The sequence below is a fragment of the Colius striatus genome, chromosome 14, assembly GCF_028858725.1.
Source record: "Colius striatus isolate bColStr4 chromosome 14, bColStr4.1.hap1, whole genome shotgun sequence".
Taxonomy (NCBI): domain Eukaryota; kingdom Metazoa; phylum Chordata; class Aves; order Coliiformes; family Coliidae; genus Colius; species Colius striatus.
Genome location: NC_084772.1, coordinates 18,673,203 through 18,696,873, shown reverse-complemented (window position 1 = coordinate 18,696,873; position 23,671 = coordinate 18,673,203). Strand labels below are relative to the sequence as shown.

Genomic DNA, 23,671 nt, shown 5'->3' with positions numbered 1-23,671 from the left:
AAACTTCATACTCTGTGCATATTCTGCATTAGGACCTGTTCAAGAACAACAACAAAATGGAGAGATTTCTCTAAGAAGGTAATGTTTTCTCAGATTTCAATAGTCTTTTGATCAGGGCCACACTTCATAGATGGAAGATCTAATTCTTTAAATTACCTACTTTTGTAAAGGCATTGGCTAGCTTTTTAAAAATATCTTACAAGGTAGGCAGCAATTATACTCCCTTCTCACAGTGGGCTTTAATCAAAAACACATCCTTACTTCACAGGAATCACTTCAAACTATTTTTCTATGTCCAAGTAAGGTGCACTGGCATCCTTCCTGATTAAAAGGTAATAAAATTACGTTTTAATAAGATCTCTTAGTGCAAGGTCAATTTTCCTTGATTGAAAATGCTTCTTGAGACAGTGGTCCAATACTACTAAATCAAAGATCCTGATCAGGATAGGGAGGTTGATGAGACCTTCTACAGACAGCTGGGAGCAGCCTCAGAATCACAGACCCTGATTCTTATGAGGGATTTTAATGAGCAAGGGGCTGCCCAGATGAGTTGTGGAGTCTAGTTCTCTGGAGACATTCCAAACCCACCTGGACCAGTTCCTGTGTGACCTACTCTAGGTGGTCTTGCTCTGGCAGGGGGGTTGGACTAGATAATCTTTTGAGGTCCCTTCCAGCCCTTGAGGTTCTGTGACTCTGAGATTTATATTAGATGAGACTGTGGAATACAGGAATGACCTTGAAGGTCTACATTAGGTATACACACCATTACATTGTCTTTATTCCTGTTTTTGCCTAACTTCTGATTGAGGATAAGTGCAATCACTTATACTGGAAACCTACACTTTGAATTGGTCAGCCTTTAAATCAAGTCCATAGCAACAACTCATTCTCTAATAACATTCTAGACTAATAGAAAATGGAATGTTTTTCATCCATTTCCCCATCTCAAGATTGAAATGTCTGCATATAGAAATCTTTGCAACCCTACTTGAAATCCTCTTTTTGGTTAAATTATATTTTAAAGTCACTGATAGCTGAATTGAATAAATGATTCAGATGCTGAAGAAGTATGCTCTATGATTTTAAAGCAGGTCTTTGAAAGTATCTTATAAATCACAATTTTCAAAAACTTGATCCACACATGTAACAAGAATATAGTTTAGAGTGTGTGGTGTATGTTCTCAGTAGGACTCTTGATATTCTGTCCTTAATTAAGTCACTAATTTGGGCAAATCTGAGGTTAAACAATGCCATTAATTTCACTTAGCTACAACCATTTTAGGTTTAGATATCTAGTCTTTTAAGTTTCTTAACAGTCACTGGAGGGAAGTGGCAATTTTTTCAATGCAGTTCCTCCTCTTTTAAGTTAAACATTTAATAAAGTTAAGAAGTAGCATATTTAGAGATGATTAATTATGGAGGAAATCTAACTCATAAAATATGTTAAACTCACAGGCACTTGTAAAAGCTGATAACACTCCTATTAGTTCTGCCCAACACTACAAGTGGAAAACAGGGTTAAAATAAAATGATTCTCCCATACTTTTGTTCCAATATCACACACTCCAAAAGACTCCTTTACCCATTCATGACTACTCTTGGCTGAAGAGAAAGCATCCCTGGAGGAAGTGCATTAGGGGCCTGCCTCAGCTCTGTCCTGGACAGTTTTACAGTCTGCACAGACACTTGACCCTTGAAGCATGGAGGTCTGCAAAGATTAATAGCAGGCCATGACATCGCTGTTCTTACTCCCTTAGAATTGATGCATCATGTTGGGAAAGGACCTTAAGCAACAAATCAAGTTATTTTAGCTTTGGGTGTAATTGATTTAGTATTGAAAGGACTACATTATATCCCTGTAGAGAAAATATGGGTATGGAAAAGGCTCCATATGTCATAAAACATCTAAATATTGACTGTGGAACTCCTTAATGTAAAATTAATAATTAAGCACAGAACAGCTCACAATATATCACTGTCAGCAATTGGATACTTAGAGATCATAAAGATTTGCAGAGCTGTGTGCAAATACAGTGTCATTAAATCACAGGCTTGTTCAAGTACTTTTATACACATACTCTTTCTGGGGCCGAAAGAAAAAAAGCATCAATCCGTACACTACACTGTGTCAAAAAGGAAGACTCAGAAACAAATTCTAAATGGGGACACACTTCTACTTTTCCACCAGGTACTTTCACACAACCTTCAACTTGAACACATCTAAAATTCAAGTGGGTCACATGGCTTGCAGTGAATTTATTTCAACTGCTAACACCTCCTAATTCTGTGATCCTTTTTTCCTTAATATCTCTCCATTATGTCTTGGCTAGCTGAGGACAAAAGTACGTTTGTCCATCACTCTCCAAGCTGGTGACAGGGATCTAAATAAAGCCCAGAAGCTATAAACCATATCTAAAGAGTGCTCTCCTTCTGCCATGACTTTCATTCCTCTTTCTTTCCCTATTAGAAGTCAATGGAAAAGCAAAAGGGACTTAGGAATAGTCAGAAGTTGCCCTTCCTTGGGTTCCCTGTTGATCTTTTCCTTCATAATTTCCAATGTTGAAAACATCAATAACAATATACCACCAAGTTTAAAGGTGATCTGTAAACATAATTTATCACATACATGCATAAAACTTCCTCCCAACCTCAGAACTCAGGTGCAAGGTATATGGATGAAAAACGGTTTCAAAAGGTACCAACAACCATGATGAAATCTCTAAGTTTGAGTGGATTTCAGTCAGAAAAATCAAGTAAAAAACCTTGTGCTTTTGTGATTTATTTGGTTTTTTTTTCTAGTAATTTATATGAAATTCTACTTTCTAGGCATGTGAGCTGTAAATCTATTAATCAACAAAGTCAAGGTCAGTATTGAGTCATAGTTTCTCTGTCTCTAAGATATCTGCTAGTATCTTCCCCTATGACACTATCATGCACTTTACAATTGGATGAGATCATCAGTGTATCACTACACATGATGTTTGTATAAACTCAAGAGGATCACAGAATCTCTACTGCATCTTTACTGTAAATTCCTAACTTTTTTCAAGACCAATACCTTCTGAAAGCTCCCTCAAACTTAACATCTACTAAAGAAAAAAAATTACACCAAAATAACTCCCTCAAAACTCATCAGCTTTGATATCTTTACATTATAATTATGTTACATCTGTTTATCTACAGCAAAATGCCTGTGGTAGTTATAAGTGAGCCACAATGATTTGTCTCTATGGATTACACATCAATTTTGAAAAAGTATAGCTTAATTCATCTATTCATGACAGATCTTGAAAGGTTAAGAGGAGAAAGGTATTCCAATTAAATGTATCAATGTCCAATGAAGTTATTCTGTGTTTTTATTACATTACCAGAAACATGCATTAGATGGCTGCAAACTCTTTTGTTCAAGGAATTCACTTAGCTTTTTATTCAAATGTGCTACTTTCAAGAGAATAGTTTGCAATTTAGTCCACTTGCATGCCACTTATGAAATAACCCATTGATACTAAACCCAGAAGCATTCTGTTAAGCACATTGTACTTTCCATGCCTCTAACCAACAAAATCTGATAATGATCTTTGTTACACTGAATACATCTGTTGACACAGTGCAACTAAGAATTAAACCAAATGGATAACTTGCTAAAGCAAATAAAAGGCAGCATATTTTACAAGTTTCCCAGCTACACTGTAATGACACAGAATACTAATCAAAGTTTTAAAATACAGAAGTCATGCACATTCATGCAAGCACTGATGCTTCAAACCAGACAACCAGCAACTCATTGGTTGTCAAGAGCACAGAAATGCAGGTGTTAATACTCCAGCTTTTTATATGGTGCTAAGAGTGGGATGTTCTCAAAGAAATTTGGGAAATTTCATCTCTTCTGTATATATTTTTTGAATTCTGAATTCTACAGGCTTTGCTTGACTAATAAAACTTATCTTTATTCAAATATACATAAATATCTACTCCCAATAGAATATATTAAAGAATATTTGTTAAGACTTTGGAAGGTCTTATTTCTCTATATTGAATAGCAGGGATGTTTTCTGTCCTTGAAGTCAGCATTTTTTGAGACCAAGTTTCACTGTAAACTTCTAGATGCATTTGAGGCTCTTGTTAAAACTTCTCCAAATGAAAATCCCCTCTAATGTTCCATATAGTTTTTGCATTTAACAAATAAATAACTTGTGCTTTATATTACTGCTGTCATAGCATGCCATTCTCAGTTTCATGTACCATGAAATATTGTAATCTACTAACCAGTATTGTATTTACTGGTATCAAACACAACAGCAAGAAAACAAAATGAGAGTTTATAGACTTCCTTCACTAAAAGTGAAGGCTCACAGGAACAGGTCTCATGCAAACTCCACTACATGTTAACCTCCTTCCACTTGGTTTCAATACTCTTCAGATTAAGTGTCCTTCAGACTTTCAGTTCATGGAGAAAGCTGCTTTTATTCATGAAAAATATCAATTAAAATTATTCTTTTAATAGCAAACAATAACGTTAGAGCATTTTTACCCTTTACACTGACATTTTGCATACAAAGATAACATAAAGGAGTTGCTAGCTGAATAACTAAGCTTCCTATACCCGACTGGAATAGGTTCACCCTAGAGCCTGAAATACAATCTGAACCAAAAGTCTCCTTTTCCTCACCACCTTGGCTGAGAGTCTGCTGGTGGTGCTGGGAGAGGTAATAAGATAGTTTTACTAGAAACAACAGTCACATCTGGCTTCTGCTCTGAATAAAATGAAAAGTGCTGCCATTGTCTGCTTAGGCTTTGTCTATAAATCAATTCTTCCTTTTGCAAAGTGATTAGGTAGTAGAAGCTGCAGAAAAACACTATTGAAGTTTAAATTCCAATTTAGCAGCCGTTCATAATACCATTCAGCTGCATCCCACTTGCAAAATGACCTAGTTACCCTAATTTCAGAGGGGTTTTATCACTTTTACATGTAGAAAACAAATTGATAAATGTTCTGTTGGCATATAAGTTATGGAATTTACTGTGTGTAACACTTGAGCTCCACATATAGACATCTCCTGCTGCTTCAAAACAATAACATTCCTGGGCAGAGGAAAAAAAGTTATGTCATGAATAATTCAATATAATTGAATGTACTCTAAACAGTTTTTTTGCAAAAATCTTCTTTTAAACCTAAAATTTTGTTCCCTAATATGCCAAAGTCTGGGCATTGGATAAAAATATCTCTGAGCTGTTCCATGTTAGAGCATCATGAAGGCATCTCCCCATCAGGATTTGAACACAAATGGTACAAAGTGACACCAGTGTACAGTAGTTGGAAAAGCAATTAGAAAAAGTAGTTAAGAAAAATTTCATTCTCTAATTGTGTGTGTGTTTCCAAAGCAGTGAGATCTATGTACACATCTACAAATTAGATTATAAATTAAGTATGCTACAGATGTTTATAAGCCATAATTAAAATCAACCCAGTGACCCTCAATTAAACATTTATGAAAGATGTATTCAAAACTGGTTAACCATTTATAAGGCATTTCTACAGAAACAGAGTATAAATGATGACTTTCAATTTTCCAGACAAACTTTATAGAGTACTTTCATTTTATCTTCTGTCCTAGTTCCTGCATGTGAAGACACTGCAATACAGAATATGTGGTAATTTCTTGCAAGTTTTGACTTTGTGATATTGGAATGATTTTATGAATAATAGCACAGGAGCATTACAGGCTCATAAAAGCAAATTAATGCTTTAGTAAGTGACAGTGCATACATTCTTAAAACTGGGATCTCTTGAAATGTACTGCTCACAAGCAGAGATTTATTTTACTGTATTCACAATCCTAACTACCTGTGTGTTTTTCTTTGACATAATTGCATTGTGAATACTATTATCATATAATTTATTTAGCTCATTTTATATATTACATATACATATACTTGATATAAAATAGAGAGAACAGATGTATAGATTTAGAGGGAAAAGTAATAAACATATTCTAGTGAAGTTACTTTTAGTTCATATCAGTGCAAATAAGTTTTCTTACATTGACGTTTTAATCTGGTGAATTATCCACATCAAGTTGACTTGACTCAGTACCAAAAGAACCCCTCATGAAATAAGAAGCTTAGTATCATCTTTTGTAGTCAATGTGTTTCCCATATATCCTCCTTCCTGTGCATCTCTAAGATGCTCATTAGCTAACTGATGCCATAAATGCAAACAGACCTACAGAAGAATGTACCCACTCCAATGCTCACTCTTCTCACAAAGTGCAAAATGCTTTTCTGGCTTTCATATCTGAAATTACTTCTTATTTGTCTGTTTGTTTAATAATTCCTTCTGATGCACTTTGGGAACAAGACAGGGTTCTCAAATTAATTTCACATAAGTTACTAGTAAGGCATCAAATTTGTTCACTATTGACACATTGACCTGTTGTTACGGTTTTGCACCAGTGAGCTTAAAGATGGAAGATTACCCAGTCCATCACATTTCTCAGAAATTCAGGTCCCTGTGATTGCATTTTCTGAAGTAGAAATGTTACCTTCACCCAAAGGCACTGGTAAAGGTCTGAAGTCTTAACTGATCAGCCAACTACGGTGATTAAAAACACATATGCTTTTTAAAACTGATCAGTGGAAATATAGTTTTATATTGCTCATGTTTTGCTGCATGCAGCTAAAGTAATTATTACACAGGGGGAGCAAAATGTCATTTCTGCTCCTGCTCTTGAAATACTTTCATTAAAATCCCTGGAACATTATTAAGGTTTATTCAATTAGAATATTTGAAAAATATACAAATGTGTGACAAAAAACCCCTTAAATAATTAAAAAAGGTAAGCTGTTGACTTTTATGTTCAGAGGTACCTCAGAAAGTATCATAAGAAAATCTTCATTTCATGTTTCAATTCTCAAACATAGTAACAGAGAAGTAATTATAGAATAATAAACAGCACCAGAACTTAAAGAGAGATGAAAAATGTCTGATTTTTCCAATTAGTTTCATGTAGACAAACGTACAGAACCTAGACAAAAAAACTTAAAGATCCTTCTCCCTCTGTAAGGAAACAGTTTAATTTGCTTAATCTCCTACAAGTCCAATTTTCCTTTACAATATACCTACTATTCTATGATTCTATGGTATTCTGGGATGTTTTCCTGATCAGTGAATTCCCTACAGCAATAATATAAGATCTACACCAAGGAATGAAATAATTTTTTTAAACCACAAAATGAGGACTTGTGGTACGAATATACCTGGCATCTTGCCATGAAGATAAAACTAATTCCTTCCTTTAAGCAGAATCCATATGATCAGTAATAGATTTATGCTTTTGTAATAGAGTGAGTGAGAGTTTTCTTGACAGTAAGATGCTTGTGCTTACAAATAACCACCTTAAAATGTTGTTTAGATGGCCTGAAACTGTGGAAGTGACTCATTTGCATTCTCTGTGCTTCCTGTCCTTAATGGAACAGAGAAAAGTACTGACTAGACATCAAAGAGAAGACAAAGGCAGCCAATTAGTTTCATCCTGAGCAGCAGTGCACCTCAGCACTACAGCAGCTACTTCACTAACTTGTGTTGCCAACAAAAACTATTACCCCTCTGGTTCCAGTGGGAGACTCTTAGAAGTGTCATGATGTTCAAGCTTGTGTGGTTCACAAGAAGACCACTTAAGATTTGCCTGTCCCTCATCCATATTAGATATTATTCACTTGTTGACAATGGAGGGAAACATGTAGAAAAGGGCTATTTGAAAAGTCTAAAAGTTATGGTAGAAGTGAGTGACCTCTGAGTCAATCAAGAATTTTTGTGACGTCAATATCAGGGGAAAGGATGCTGACATGGACATACCATTCAGATTCAGTTCTCTAGCAGTCTCAATAGTGCCCTTAAAGAAAGAATGTGTATAAAGCAAGTACAGTTAGTGCTAAGCTAGCGACAAGAAGAGCTCTCATACTTATTCCCAAGTCCTCCTATGTTAGAGTCAGAGGGTGCTACAGAAATATACTCAAGACAAACAGAAAAATGGCAATATGAGCAGGACAATCTAGGGAATCTATTACTGTTGATTCTGAAAGTAAAACATTATTTATCCTTGCGTAAATTTCAGAGACTGTTTCATCACATAAAAAAGGAGTGACTGAAAAGCTGTTGATGGTGAGCAATTCATGGGGCCTGCAGTGTCATAATGCTTTATGAATCAGTGCACTTTAATGTACCGTGCAACTGGTTAGAGTTCCCTTAGTGTACTAGTGGAGAGTTATATAAAATGAAAAATGTTTTGCTGTGAACAACCTATGCAGAAAGGATAGGCCAGAGGTTTTAATGGAAATACAGGCTTGTATAAATATATCACCACAAGTCCAACATGAAATAAAACTGTCATCATCTTTCCTGCCCTTGGACATACTGAAGGGATACTGCTCTGGCAAGTTCCAACCTTCTTCAAATATTAAGTAACCGTAGAATTTTAATATCCTAAATTTAAATCCACATCAGCAAACCAGTTGGTTCCCAAGTACTGACCACATAAATATTTCCATGACAGTGACAGTTCTTCTTCTATGTATAAGTCTTTCCCTGAATGAAGAGTGGCTTCGGAGAGATGCTGCCATAGGATCAACTTCTTTGAAAGATGGACTGTATCTTATTACACATACATTCGTATTAATGCAGAAGAATTGTTAAACAAATGTTACTCCTGCTGACAGCAGTAATATTAACATGATGAGCAGATCATTATTTACTTTCCACATTTCCAATTTGTTCTATTTATTTCACAACTACACAAGCTTGAAAGGACTTCTTAACATGAATCACAGAAATTACAGCATCACAAAGCCAACTAGATCTCCGAGTTCAAGTCCATGTCATTAAGCCGTTACTTTCCTGTTGTCTCCAGGCTGTGTATGTGGGAACATGAACATTTCCTTTTAAAGGCATTTCCCATCAAGTTTCTTTTTTCAGACATTAAGTCCAGACTTTTCTTCCCCTTCCTCTACCCCTCTGTAGCATATAGCAGTGAGCAATAGGTAGTGCACTTACAGCCTGAAACTCACTCAAAATGTGGCAGTCCCATAGCACAGTATAGATTGCACTTTATTCTCAGCTGCTACTTGAAACCATAAACAATGTTTTTCTTTCTCTGTACTGTTCTTTTTCAGATCAGTGACTTTCAGTTGCATTTTAATTACAAAACCATAAAACAATCTGTTCTCCTTATGTATACATAATGCAAACTGCTCCAAGAAATGTGTGTAAGAAATGAGGTTCATTCTGAACATATCAATGGAAAAGGCTGATTCGGCTTTCCTTTCAAATACAGAAGAAATGGGTTTGATTCTCAGCAATATCAAACTAATACTAAAGGTCATTCAGGAGTGAAAGGAGGAGATTAAGATGTAATGTGTCTTTGCATTTCTCCAGTCAAAGGAACAAGTAAAGCTTATCAAAAACAACCTCCATGCAGCCAGAGGTCTCACTGGCTGCTCTGATGGCATTTCACCACTGCTGTGTTGCCTGTTTGTATCATCGAAACATTCTTTATACTGATACTAAGAGTGCTAGCTATTCCAAAGAGGTATCTTTGGCTGTTAAATGCACTAAAAAACTCCAAAACCAAGGCCAGATAGCTCATCTACCTTAAGATGTTCTCTATAGTATGTGTAGGAACTGAAATTCCCACTGAATTCCAAAGCAAACCAACCAGCTTTGTTTGTAGAAAAACAGTAATGTTTTAACATACTGTGCTTTTGGACACATCTCTTACTTCAAGGGTACCTTCCAAAAGGGCTTGCTGCCACAAAGGTAGCTTTCTGCTTCCAGTTCTGTTAGATAAATTTAAAAGTATTCTTTTCCCTTATAAACATCCAGTACTCACACTCTGACCATCACAGCCACAGACTGCTATCGGACAATAGAGGTTTATATGGAGATCTTTATTCAAACGTGACCTGTCCTTCAGCTGCTAACACAATATATCATCTGTGGTCACTTAGTACTGTTGTGGATTCTCAGTAGTGAGATAATTTCTGAATGTTTCTGGTTCAGGATAAATAACTGCATGCTTGTGCTGCAGGGAAGGTGGGACTGGCAACCAAAATCCAGACAGAAGAAAGACTATTTGACTACAGGTCTCTTCCTACCCAGCTTGTGATCCAGGAAATTCTCTCTGAGCACGAGTCTTCCAGTCATGCAGTCACATGAAGGGCCAGGCTAATGCTCTGCCAGACAGTAGACCCTGACAGACTGTTGATATTCATTTCCCCTATGCATTACAGATGTCGGTGTGCACATGCACATCACGCTGCCTAGACCTCTATGGAGCTTCTGTGGCTAAACTCACTGAAGTTAAATCTTGATGTAAATATGTAACACAAGCTGAAGGAAATATTTAGTGGTTGCTTCTCTCTGTACTCTTCCTATTTTTTTCTTTTATCAAGACTCATTTCATGGGGAAAATTAACTGCATCTGCATGAAAATCACACAGAGCACAGGGTAGAAATAAATATTTGTCTAATGTCAGCCTTTTTTGTTTGTAAACTTAAACAGGAAGACTAGTGCTGTGTGTTTCAGAGGGGAAATCTACATAATGTCATAAACTTCTGAAGATGAAAATTGACTAATATTTTTGTTACATTTCCTGCTTTGTCCTTGGAAAATCTGCCTGTATAATAAAACATATATATTTTTCTGAGGTTGATTAACTAGCTTGTTTCCAGTAAAATTACTTTCCCTTGAGAGGAGCATTAAGATTTCTTTAATGCAATCTTCATCCATTACCATTGATTATGGCTTCATTAAATATGAAAATGAGGATTTACTCTTTGCAACAGATATCACTTTCTGCATAAGTGAGGAAAGCTTTTCCTTTGTATGCTTTGCTCAGAGAAAGGCATGGACAAATATCTTATTTACCATTTTGAAGCAAGAAGTTGCCTGTGGCAGAAAAACTAAGCAAAGCTCAATGGCAAAATACTCTGCTCTGGCAAGGATGAAACAAAAAAGTATGAAACAAAAGTATGGGTATCTGGGGCACAAGCAAATTGCAAGCTAGGCATCCTTCCATAGCATCAAGAGGTTAAAATCAATAAGCATTTGTTAGTGAGATAAGCTGATGAATTACACAAATCCTTACTTGTGATTAATATTTGTATGAAAAGGCAGATTAAAGACAAAAAGATATTTAAGCCAGTGTAAAGTTACCTGTCCAGCCAGCATGGTAATATGGCTGGATCTCTGGCATGTGAAGTTGCTTCATCTAAAACATGTATAAAATAGCCATAATTTAAGGGAAAACAGCAGAGAAAGTGTGTATTAATGTGCTAATGGCACTTGAAGAGCACTACAGATCTTTTTTTATTATCTTTCTTGCTAAATCATTTTTTGTAAATGTCTAATTTAATTCTGTCTTTGAAACAAAAAAGGATTTTAAGAATCTTCTAGTACTGAGAAAACATCAGAGGTTTCTCAAATTAATACATTGTTCTATAATCAATATTTAGTACATGAAGCTTTGAAATGTTAAATTCCAGGTATAATGGCAACTTCTGTCTTGCTATCTGAGCTGTCAAGAATCAGGTTACCAGATTTTGTTCCAACTCCTTTAAACCAGTTCATTCCCATGGTGCAGTGATATTTTGAGGATCACATTCAAATTCTGTCCCTACAATTTTTGCACACATTGTAAAGAGACAAATTCACCAAACACTTGTTGTAAAGATTATTCCCTGCTTCTATATTTATCAAGAAGATTTCTTAAAGGGTTCATCTATAACCTCAGGGATCAGTTTGGGAAAAAGCACACCAGATCAATGAAGTAAGGAAGCAAATGCAAAGTGAGACGGGAAATAGAAATAGGAAGGTATCATTTTTAAGAGGCACTGCATACAACCCCTTGCAAATAAGAACTATTCTCATGAGTAGACAATCTCACACTTGGCTTCCCTCTAAACCAATAAAAAGTGCAATTTTATACTTATGCAGCTTGTTATCTTCACATTGAAGTGCCAGACACTGGTTTCTCTCTTTGGACCTAACACATTTCCACAGGTAGATATTCAACTACCTGTTCTCAGCAGCTTATTAATGCGAAACACACCAAAATAGGTTAGAAAATGTGCCTACCTCTTACAGGAGTAATCCTTCACATGATACAACATTGATATAAACACTGATATTTGAGTAAAGACACCCAGTCACTCTACTGTAAAGACTTTGTGCCCATCAGAGCCATTTCCTTCAAGTTTTGATACAATCTTAACCAAAACTCATGGAAGTATTTCCACCAAGATCAATGATATCTATGTGAGTTCATAGGAGGCAGTGATACCAGAGTGTTGTATACCCTGTGTCATGGGTTTTTAATTAATATTCACAAACTCCTGATGGAGAAAATTCACCTATGATACACACCTCTGATGCATGTAAGTCCAGCAGTCACCTGGAAGTAGATTGTAAATACAAGTTTTGTCTCAATTTAAATGTGTCTTGGATTCTCTCTAAGACTTTCTAGCACAGTCACAGGGCGTTTCAGTTTACCTGAAATACAAAAGGCTACTAATTTACCCTCAGTATCTTATGGGAAAAGGAACTGTACAAACTTGAAAGCCCACAGCAAGAAGTTAATTTCTAAAATATAAGTGTTGTAATTTCAACAAGATATAATAAACTGTACTTGAGAGAAAGGGAAATCATTCTGTCAAAACGAACACAGAATGTCAGTCAACTGCATTTCCTTGAAAACAGACTGGAGTAAGCATAGCAAGGAAAAAAAAAAGCATTCCATCAAGAGGCCTATCTGTGATTTAAAATGTTACAGTGTTATCTTTTAAGTTTCTTTAAATTCAGAAAAGAGAGACCCTGAAGAACATCAAATACCAACATCAGCAGGCAAAATGTTGTCACGTATTCTTGGATTAGCCCAACTCCACTATTTTCAAAGCAATTACATTAAGAGTGAAGAAACACTGTAAGAATTAAGCCCCAGAGCACTCTACGTAAAGATTTAACAAGTGATAATCGACAGCCCTCCATCTATAATTCTGCTTGAGAAGCATTCTTCTTGGTCAGCCATTTGACTTTTGGAGCACATGGATGGAATTTGTTTTCCTTAAAGTATTCCATTAGAAAGGTGAAATACACACATCAAAAAAAGAGAGTGACTCTTTTGATAGTGTTAAGCTCAAACTCTTAGAGCAGCCTACATTTTCTGCATAACTTTTGATCAGTGCATAATTAGACAAAATATTCCAACACTAACTATTAAGATAATATAATCAACAGTTTACAACCACATTGATTTTAAAGTCAGAGCAGGACCACTCCTGCATTTTCTACACTGGGAGCAGAACCTAATGAAAGACATGTAACCTTAAAATGTGTCAGCTCTAACAGGCAATAAAACCAAAAGTAATTTAATCACGTGTGAAATACAAAATAAGTCATCAGTTTAATGAACTATCCAAAATTTTACTTTTGATCTGTCACAGAAATGAGACAGATCATCAGAATCATCAGACAGAGGTGGACTTATCTCTTCATATTCCTCATGAGGATTCACAAGAGCTAGCTTCTTTGAATACAGAGTAACCTTGGCAAAACATACAAAAACATTCTTAAATTATAATAGCTTTAGAGAAGCATTGAAAAGCAGCTGCTTAAGTATTTATCTGTTTATTATGCTTTTTAATACTTCTTGTTTATTATCATCAGGGATATCATTCTACAACTGCTCTTATCTACAATGAGTCAACAATGATTAGCATTAAAAGCTACACGATATTTATCATGTCAAAGCGTTGACTGCCTAAAGGAAGAAGTTAAAGAAAATAAGGATTTCAATCTTGTGAACAGATAGCAAAAGATACAAATATAATTGGCCAAATAGATTTTCTTCAGAAAGGTACATTGCTGTAAAGTTCTCTAATAGTGAGTGTGATCAGAGCAGCTCTTATCTGACAAATAACGATAGGTCAAAAGTTAAAAGGATAATCTTGAGCTAAATATAAGAGAAATATATAAGAAATGAGAACAAAAGGACTTTGGCAACTCTGTTAAATATCCAATGTGACCTCAATAAAAAAAAAGAATAGTATTTTTCATTATTGTTATGGCTCCTCATTTGTAAAATAAAGTCCTGGGCTATAAATCCCTGTGTAGACCCATTAAGTAATTTTTAAAAACACTTTCAGTAGTCAACCAAAAGGTAAAACTAAAAATAACTACAGATCTGCACTTCAAATAATATGCCAAAAAATGTACACAGTTCCATAATACCCAGAGTAATTGGCTCAATTATTTACATAAAAGATTTCTTCTAATGAAATGATAAGAAGCCTGAAGGAGTAAGTAACGATACCTTGATTTGCAACCTGGCCCATCCGAAATGATTTCAAAGAGCTAGATTTTCATACAATACTGAAACCTTCCCTTAGAAAGGCAAACTCTCTAAAGCACCTTGCACTGGGGTCTCACAATTTTGCTGCTTTTGAAAACATGCCCAGGTGTAAAGATAGTCAGTGGGGCTAGTGCTTTACAGTGAGACTTTACAGGAAGAATTTCCACTGACATCAAATGAGGTTCTCAGGACAGTGTGTTAATATGAATAAGGCCTTGGTTAGAAAATATATTAAAGATTAAAACAGTCAGGAATATGTTTTCCTTTAATGTCACAATTTATTTTGAGGTTCTTCTGATATTTCTAAGGTGGTATACTCCAATAACCACAAGAATTCTACAAGTTTTTCCTTAAAACTTTAAAAATACCATTTAGAAATTTTATCAATATATTTACATTTATTTTATACCAAGAATAAAACCTGCTTACACTGTGAAGATACAGAAGTCGAGCAAAATGACCTAACATGAGTGAAAACTTGTATTAACTGTCAGAAACTGTGACCTGGTTCAGAAATGACACTAGAGTAGACCTAAATCCTCTTTGCAATAAACAGACTGAATGCATAAATAGCTTGTACAGAAGTATAAGTCTAACATTTACTTACCAAAAGAACCCAAGACCAAAATAAATGTACTAACATTTTAAAGATGCCAGTCTGAGTATCTCTTATCTCCACTTCTTCAGCGAAAGCGGGAGAAATAAGAGCAGTGAACAAGTATATGTTAAGCATAACATAACTTATCATCAAGCTGAAAGAAACCACAAAGGTTTCAAAAAGATTTACTGATCGGCTGGAGATTTGAGAGATCAAGGTAATGATGAATTTTAAGTGAAAACAACATAGTTGGTTTTGATTTTCATTTTCTCATATGCACTTCAATAAAAATATATTTTTTTTCTGAAGAATACTGTTCTTCATAAAGTAAAACTACAAAAAGTATGTCCAGTTCTATAATGCCATCAGACACTGCATTCCTAATGAAACATAGAGGTGCTCAAGACTGTAACTTAGATGTAAGTGGTGGTTTGAAGTAGCACTAGTACAGAAAAAGAAGCATTTAATCGTTCAATCACTTCAAGTGCTCATGGCACATCACTATTTAAAAATTAGAAGATTCCAAATGTTGGGCAACATCTTTCGGTAGGTTTAGTTTGACTGAAAGAGTGGTCAGATGATGTGGTGCAAGCTGGGGACCATCCTCAACAAAGCTTCCACAAAAGTAAAATGCAAATATTTCAGGGTTAACAGTCACAGAATCACAGAATCTTAAGGGCTGGAAGGTACCTTGAAGGATCATCAATAGTCCAATCCCCCTGCCAGAGCAGGGCCACCTAGAGTAGGTCACTCTTTCATATGTGATCTGTTACTCATGTTGATCCGTTATCTTAAACCTCCCACAATGAATGCTTTGTTTCTGATGCTCTCTTCCTGGGCACAAATCCCTCAAGATTATACACAATTATCAGAAAAGGAATCCAGAGAAAGGAAAATAATTTTGTAGTAGAGTAGCTTGAGAAGCCAATCAGGAAAAATGAGAAAAGTCATTGCAATGACTAATAGCACAGCAGGTGTTATATTAAAAAAGGTGTAGTGTAAAATGAGATAATAAAAACCAGGTTAGTAGAAATTCATCCCTAGTGAATCATAATTTTAAAATATTTGCAGAAACAAATGGAATTACAATATAAAATCCCAATTATTTAGAATTGAGGTGAGTATCTTCCTGCCTTACATATTTACCAAGAAACTACAGAGATGCTGAAAAAGCTTTTTAAAATATAAAGTAATGAGAAAAATAATTTTCTCACAATAAAATCCTTGACAAGTTATAACTCCATAACAAAAAAATTACCTATTATAACTTCTTAACTGCCAAAACTTCATGCAAATGCACTGAAATTTAACCGTGCAAAAGATAATCTCATGGCTGCTGGGGGATTCCAGTCAGAAATCTGTACAGAAAAGCTGGTAATGGGAAAGTGTTGACTTCATTCTTTACTCTTAACTCTCACAAGCCTTTGAACATATAGTTTTATGTATTTTTGTGGGAGTAAATATTTTTGGGGCACCTTTTTTTAGTACTTCATATGACTGCAAATTTAGTCAAGGTATTGCTGAATTTTGGATTGATGGCAGAAACTTACATTGCTCAACACAATCTACATTTAGAAATGAAGTTGTCTTAATTCTTTTTATTGGTTGTTACAGAAGACTGCAACATCAATAATCAATGTTTCATTTAACTTATTTATCCTAATATAATAAGAAAAGGAAAACAAGTCTTTTTCTTCCTGCACAGTTTGTATTTTCCCCTCTCAAAGGCTGCAGGTATGTGTTATGGAACCCATTTTAGTCCCAGGCTGTTAATTAAGACATAAATAGTTAAGTCACTCAAATCAGTAACAGTTCTCATAGCCATTTTGCAGCTTTTCACTTGACTATAAGTCTCTGTTGTGTCCTCTTTAAAACAGTTAGTTAACACACAGTAGAAATCTACAAGTTGCCACTATCACCCACGGCCTCATAGTGCATGATTCCTAAAACGACAGTTCCCTACTACTCTGCATAATCCATGTGACTGTCAGACAGTTAAACATGATGGAGAATTTATTCTTGAATGCACTGCATGCACGCAATCATTTCTGTTATTGGCATATCAACTGGCTATATGTCATTAAAAAAGAAATTTAGTAAATGGCAAGTGTGAATGGCTGTAATTTATTCACTCCTTCTGCATCTCAGCTGTCAAAATATCAACCTCAAATTATATTGTTAAAAAAAAGATAAAATGCATGCAACAGGAGAGAATTACTTTTTTCCTAAGGACTAGAGACAGCAACCACATTTACCTTTAAACAGTTTATCCAGTCTTAAAATTGTTGTTGAAGCAACACTATGGAAGCCTTCGGAAAGCATGAAGTGAAATACCAGTGTCAAGACAATGATTGTGGGCTCTATGTATCAGTACTGATTCTGGATTGCATTGAATAATAGCTACTGAATCAGAGAGGGATGTGAAGGATATAGTATCAGTCCCTAAACACACATCCACAAAGTTCTATACTGTTAGAGTCCTGTAGAAGCAAAGTTCTTAACTTGTGAAAATTGAGTAAAGATCCTAGGAAGTCAAGAAGGAATGTGTTTTCACCAAGCATCTAATCTAAACTCAAAACAATCCTAGCAGTCATCTTGAAATCCCAGAGGAAGATTTGGATGTGAACTCTTTGAGATCCATGTCTCTAGTTTTGCACCTGATACATCCCAGCTTAGTAACAACCAAAATAACCTAATCTAACAGTAGCCATGGAAAAGTTAAACACACAATCTAACAGAATAACCCATACTCCTGCTAAAGTCAAGGAGACCAAAAATCCCTTTTGCAATGTAGCTCATCTACCACCCCAAAACCTCTTTGAGCATGCAATGAGCAGACCTCAAGAGAAGATAGTAACTAATTCAGTTAGAATTCAGACATGAATGTTGTAATAACTCTGTTATTATTTCCATCATCCACAATGCCAGGCAAGCCTGACCTTCTCATCACCCATTCTCATTTCATTTGATCCCCATGCCTAGACTTACCCTCCTGATTCTCTCTAATCACTTGCTAGATCACCTCTATTTCTCTCTCATTTAACAATGAAGATGATCTTGTGAGGTGCAAGGCAACATCAGCAAAAAACTGAGCTTCTTCCTTTGCACAGAGTAAAATGGATGCACTTCAGCATCTGGAAGGATTTGAGCCTTCTGGGGAAAATGAGAACACTTCAGGAAAATAAATTGTTGGGATTTGAGACTAAAAAGCCTCCTTAGTGTCAAAGGCAATGAAAAGATGTCACTCAACAGCAGGACAAGGCTTTAGACTTTGTTGATAATTTAGATATAAGTGAACTTTCTCAGTTTACAAATCATGAAAGAAAGAGACACTAAAATCCATTAGCAAACTGGTAGCTTGAGGCTTGGTTTCAATTGAGAAAAATACACAAGACAAACAGAAAGAAAGAAAAAAGGACACTTTCCAGCCTACAAAATCAAAGGACAAACTACCTGAAAGTGTGAGCAAAATTTACATACAGAAATCAAGACTACTGCTGAATGAGATCTGCATATACAACACAAAAGGAGTGATCTATCAAGGAACCTTAAAGAAAAGGTGGCCCATAGCTAGATCTAATCAGAATAAAAAAGGAAAGGGAAAAAAGGGTTAATGACACATAGGAATAAAGAAAAGGGTTGTGTTTGTACAGGGGAGTCTCATGACTATAAATGTATAGGTATCCTTTTTTTTGCTATTCTTTTTTGTTTCTCACTTACAGTTTAAGTGAGGCATTAAAAAACATATAAAGTTATAACACTAGGGATTTTTCAGTACATTTAATACATTGGAATGATGTCACCTTCAGTAGTTCTTGAATATTATTAGTAGGTGTCTCCCAGCCTCTCCGGAGTTCTATTTCACAAGATATTTTAATTATTCCTAAACTATTCTTAACACAAATTAGCACATCAAAGCAATGAGAAACCAATGAGAAAAAATTCCCTTTGTACAAGTTCTCAAGTTCATGCATTGAGCCTGTGTGATTATAAAAGTTACCACTTCTGTAAAAGTGCTGTAAAATGGGGACACAGAGAGAACAAGAAAGTCATTTTTTTCCTAGCTCCTACAGTTTAATTCAATGAATGATTTCTTCACTACTCAATGTTTTACAGATTGGTTGCTGAGATGTAGTTTTTTCAAAGTATATAGTTATTCAAAACCAGTATCAAGCTGGAGTGTTGGCTTAATCCAGCTTCTGTTCAAGTCAATGGCTAAACTACAAAAATCAACATAAAAATTTCTCACTTAGGAAGCCTGGATTTGGCTTTCTCAGTACCTGGCTTTCATATTTACATTAATAACATCAGTCCCCACTGACATATATAATTCCACTCCATAAAATAGAGTTCCCAAAAATTTCTCTTATCCGAGCCATAGCTGAAAGTCTTGTTAACAGATATCTCCAGAAAAAGGAGTTCCAGATCATTGGGCATTTTATGTCACTTTAATGTTTAGGGAGGCAGCTGAGGAAATATATTAACTTATCCTTATGTTCCCGTATTCATAACAGACGGAGTTTATGAGCTCAGTGAAGGACCAGGTTTCCTTTTTAATAGATGCCTGCAATATTATTTCCAAAGTATAAAGTATAATTAAATTCATTCTATTTTGCATTTTAACTTTAGGTTCAATCAGCTACAGCAATACATTTGCTGACTTGTTTTGCCATGCTGTCTGCAAGGGAGATTAACAAGGAAGACAGGCTGTAAAATATCTATTCCAGGACTTGTGGATTTTAAGATTAGATTGGCCATTTCTTTTTATGCAAAATGTAAACATATTTACAATTATTTCTGATAAAGCTAAGTACTCACAAGATATGACTAATATGTTATGCTACTTTATGGACTACAGTTTTGCTTGATGTGAGAACTAGTCTATGGTAAAAATCGTCACTAATCATGTCATCTGAATGAAACAGGGTTAGCAGGACTAGTGAATGGTTTTGAAACAAATAAATAAACAAAAAAATAACCAATAAACCATAATGTATTTCCCTCTCATGAGAAGGAACATGAATTTGATGACTGATGGCTATTTAGCAATCAGAACTGCTTTTAAGTCTGATGTACACTTTAATGAAATAAATGTGTGTTTAGTTACTTTTACTCCATCAAAATAAAATCTAATAGTGTTGTATCAAACAAAAAAGTAGTATTCAAAATAAGGTCCATTATCTTAATGAAATGAAAGAACTAAAGTAAGTGTAGAGATGAATCAAAATATTTCTCATAATTGAACTAAGACTGATTTTTTTTCCCCTTTTAAATAGTAACAAACCCTCCAATTCTAAATCCAAATCTGTCAGTGAAAATAGGAAGGAAAATATTTGATTCCCTTTTTCCACAATTTGTTAAAATTAGTCCTCAAACTTGACAAAAAATGAGCAAAGCTTCAGTGTGACAAAACTACAAATTCAAGATCCTGCCTGCTGTGTACACAGATAATGCATCATGATTGATCACAGCTTCCAGTAATAACAGCGAAACAATCAAATAAATGAGCAAACCAAAGATGAATTGAGATCAAATAGAGATAATTTGAAGTTTTACCTTCCATTTCTCTGTTTTGTTTTATTTTTGTATGTCTCTGATGTAGCAGGACATTTAAAAGACTAAATAACCAACTGAATGATTAGTCTTATTAAAAATAAGTGACAGACGTCTGTACATTGAACAACAATTTCACAACAAACGTTGCTTTGACAGGAGTTACCTGTTTTTAGCGTGATGACATGCAGCATAAAGACGTTTAGTTATCTAGGGTGACATTTAGTTTGCTGATAACTAGACATTCAACACAGTTTTCATAGATCATGCTAGCTCACTAGAGGATTAATCACTCTTTAGAGACACCTATTTCTTCCCACTGACTCTAGAGGGAAGTAGAGGATCAAGCTATAATACAAACTCATTAGATAAATCCTCCCTCTTCACAGCTATGTCTATTTTTCTGCCTTGTTTTGAAGATGGTTGCAGAGGTATGCTGATGCATGACCTAGGATCTTCTGCATATTAAATTCTTACACTTTTTTTTTTGTGGATATCAACTGTGCTTGGAAGTTTGGCACAATTTTAAAAACCTTTTTATGATGGAACTTTAAAGTATTGAGTTTGACAGCAAAGCTCCCAATATATTCACCAGAAGCAATATTTCACCTTGGAATGAAAGAAATTTTTAAAGAAAAATAAACCCAAATCTTCTCTGAGTAGCCTTTAGAGCTCAATATTGCTGCTGTTATAGCAATAATGTGTGCCACCACCATCATTTGGGTTTTGGTGACTTTTAAAGAAGCAAAACACATTAGTAACTCCTGTAATATCAAAGTTTCACATCTTTCTCCAATAATTAAAAGGAATTATAAATTTTGAATATTTTTTTTTGCAAAATTCTTCATGTTTCACATATTAAAAGTTATAAAGATACTACTGGGTTCAACATTATTCAGCATTTAACAAACAATTTACATAATGTAAATATTCATGCAGCCTTTAGCACTGTAGGACTAAAGAATTCTGAAAGCTATGCATTTCATTACTTCTAATATTGCTGCTAGTTACTTATTGAACAACACCAGGGAGATTCTTGGAGAGGTTAATATTATGTATTAATAAAATAAAACATAACATGAACGTTTTAAAACTCGAAACATTCTTCTAGGATTGCTTAAGCATCCCTCTATAGACTTTCATACTCATTGTTAAAATATTTGAAACAACTCTTTTCCTTATTGGAGCTCTCCCAAATGTATTTTGATTCATAAATCTAAAAGATTTCTGACTTCTGTCCATAGGGTAACAAGATTGACAGCAGAGAAACAATGAAACTTATTTTTCCTCCCTATACTGAGCACTGCTGGTTTAGGTACAAATGAGAAAGGTAAAGCATGAGTTTAATATGGAAGCATTCTCTTGAAGACTGCAATGTTAAATATTTGTATTTCACTGTTGGGTTCATGAAGTTATTCATAAGAGAAAACTGTATTTGAATCCAACACAACACAGTGGCTTCTTTCAGCTTTGAAATACACAATTTGAAAAAAAGAAGCAGACATTACATGAACATGGGAGTCAAAAAAGCAAATGAAGCTTTAGTATCAATCTCATTAGAATGGAAGTGGCATTTTCTGTTCCTAGCATGGTCCCAAGGAAGCTTTTCTGTCCTTGGGTGAACCCTTGCTTCAAAGACAGCTGACCATACTGCCAAAGAGTAGCACATGATGTGTGAACTCTTCAGCATCAAGAGAAATTGCAGCGTTTAAACAATTTCACATTGTTCACTTACATTTCTCTAATGACCTATATTTATTCCATAACAAAGAATATACTCCAGAAAATTCAGGATTAAGCCTTGCACACTGTAAATCTTATAACTGCCTAATATGTGAAAGCATCATGAAGATACAGTGTTACTTATCACATTTTGTATGTCAAGCTTTGTATACCCAGAGTTTGACCTCAAAACCAGAAGGTTAATATGAATTAATAAACAGGAGCATTAACATTAATTGAATTCTTTATTCTCTTGGGCAAATTAGAGTTTTTTAGCTTTTTCCTCCAATTTAGAAGCGCAGAAAGTTTCTATTCTGAATTATCTTGTTTATAGAACTAATTTCCTCAACCTGCATTCTATTAAACCTACACACAGCTGATTATCTTTTTGTCCACCATCTCTGTTAACATCTTAAATAGTAAATGAATTTGTGTGATATATAAAGAGGTAATTTTCATGCTTTGTAATAATTTCTTAAACTGTCACAGATTATGTGGAGCCAATTGTCCAACTCTGAAAGGAATCTTTCATATTTGGAATAAAAGCTATTTTATTTAACTATCATAATTATTAAATTTCAGCCACACAGTCCTGATTTATGAAATATGATGTAAATATATATACACACTCAAGGTACACAAGTAAGTCTAAACATCATAATTCACCTTTTAGAGCCTACAGAAAACATCTCCATAGCAACCTGCAGTCCAACTGTGGCAATCATTTCCAACCACGCAAAAAAAATTAATTAGCAGGCAAGAATTTATGTCTTCAAAATTAACTTGTGAAGTGAAAAGTAGGTGTAAGAACTAGCATTTCCTATGCCAGTGCTCTTCCAGAGTGGTTTGAAAAAGCTCAAGGCACATGTTTAAATGTAAAAACATAAAGCTATAGGTGCTCCACATACTTCAGAACAAACAAGAACCAGTGTCTCAAAACAGATTTCATGGGACCCATTCCCAATGGTGACTTGCAACAAAAAGAAATCATAGATGTTTATATAAAAGTAAGAATGCATTTGAAAAAATGTCATCTACTAACATGTAGAAATATAAATTGCTTGGCAGATTATGGGCAATAAATGCTTACCACATCACAGATATTACTTAGAAGGTTACAGTTCACATCAAAGTTGTGTCTTTCCAAAGCCAATTAATATATCCAAGATACAAACTTAACAACATTCCTTACATATATTTAAAAACCAACACAAATGTATATCCTTTGAAATAGAAATGAAACAAAATGAAAGTTTAAAAAAATATATCTCCTGGGTTTTGCAGTTTAACATATGAGGAAATACACAGCATATGGGATGCAAAAGAGATCAACAGGACTGTAAGGCAAAACTGTTTCCATTCCCGACTTATGCACATTTAAGGCTGTGTCCTTAT

The 23,671-nt window shown here is 34.9% G+C and overlaps 1 protein-coding gene across 2 annotated transcripts in view; it reads right to left on the bottom strand.

Annotated features, from left to right (window-relative positions):
• Positions 1 to 23,671, bottom strand: part of CDH13 (cadherin 13) — a 454,402-nt gene that overhangs the window by 153,431 nt on the left and 277,300 nt on the right. The gene's annotated exons all lie outside the window — the stretch shown is intronic.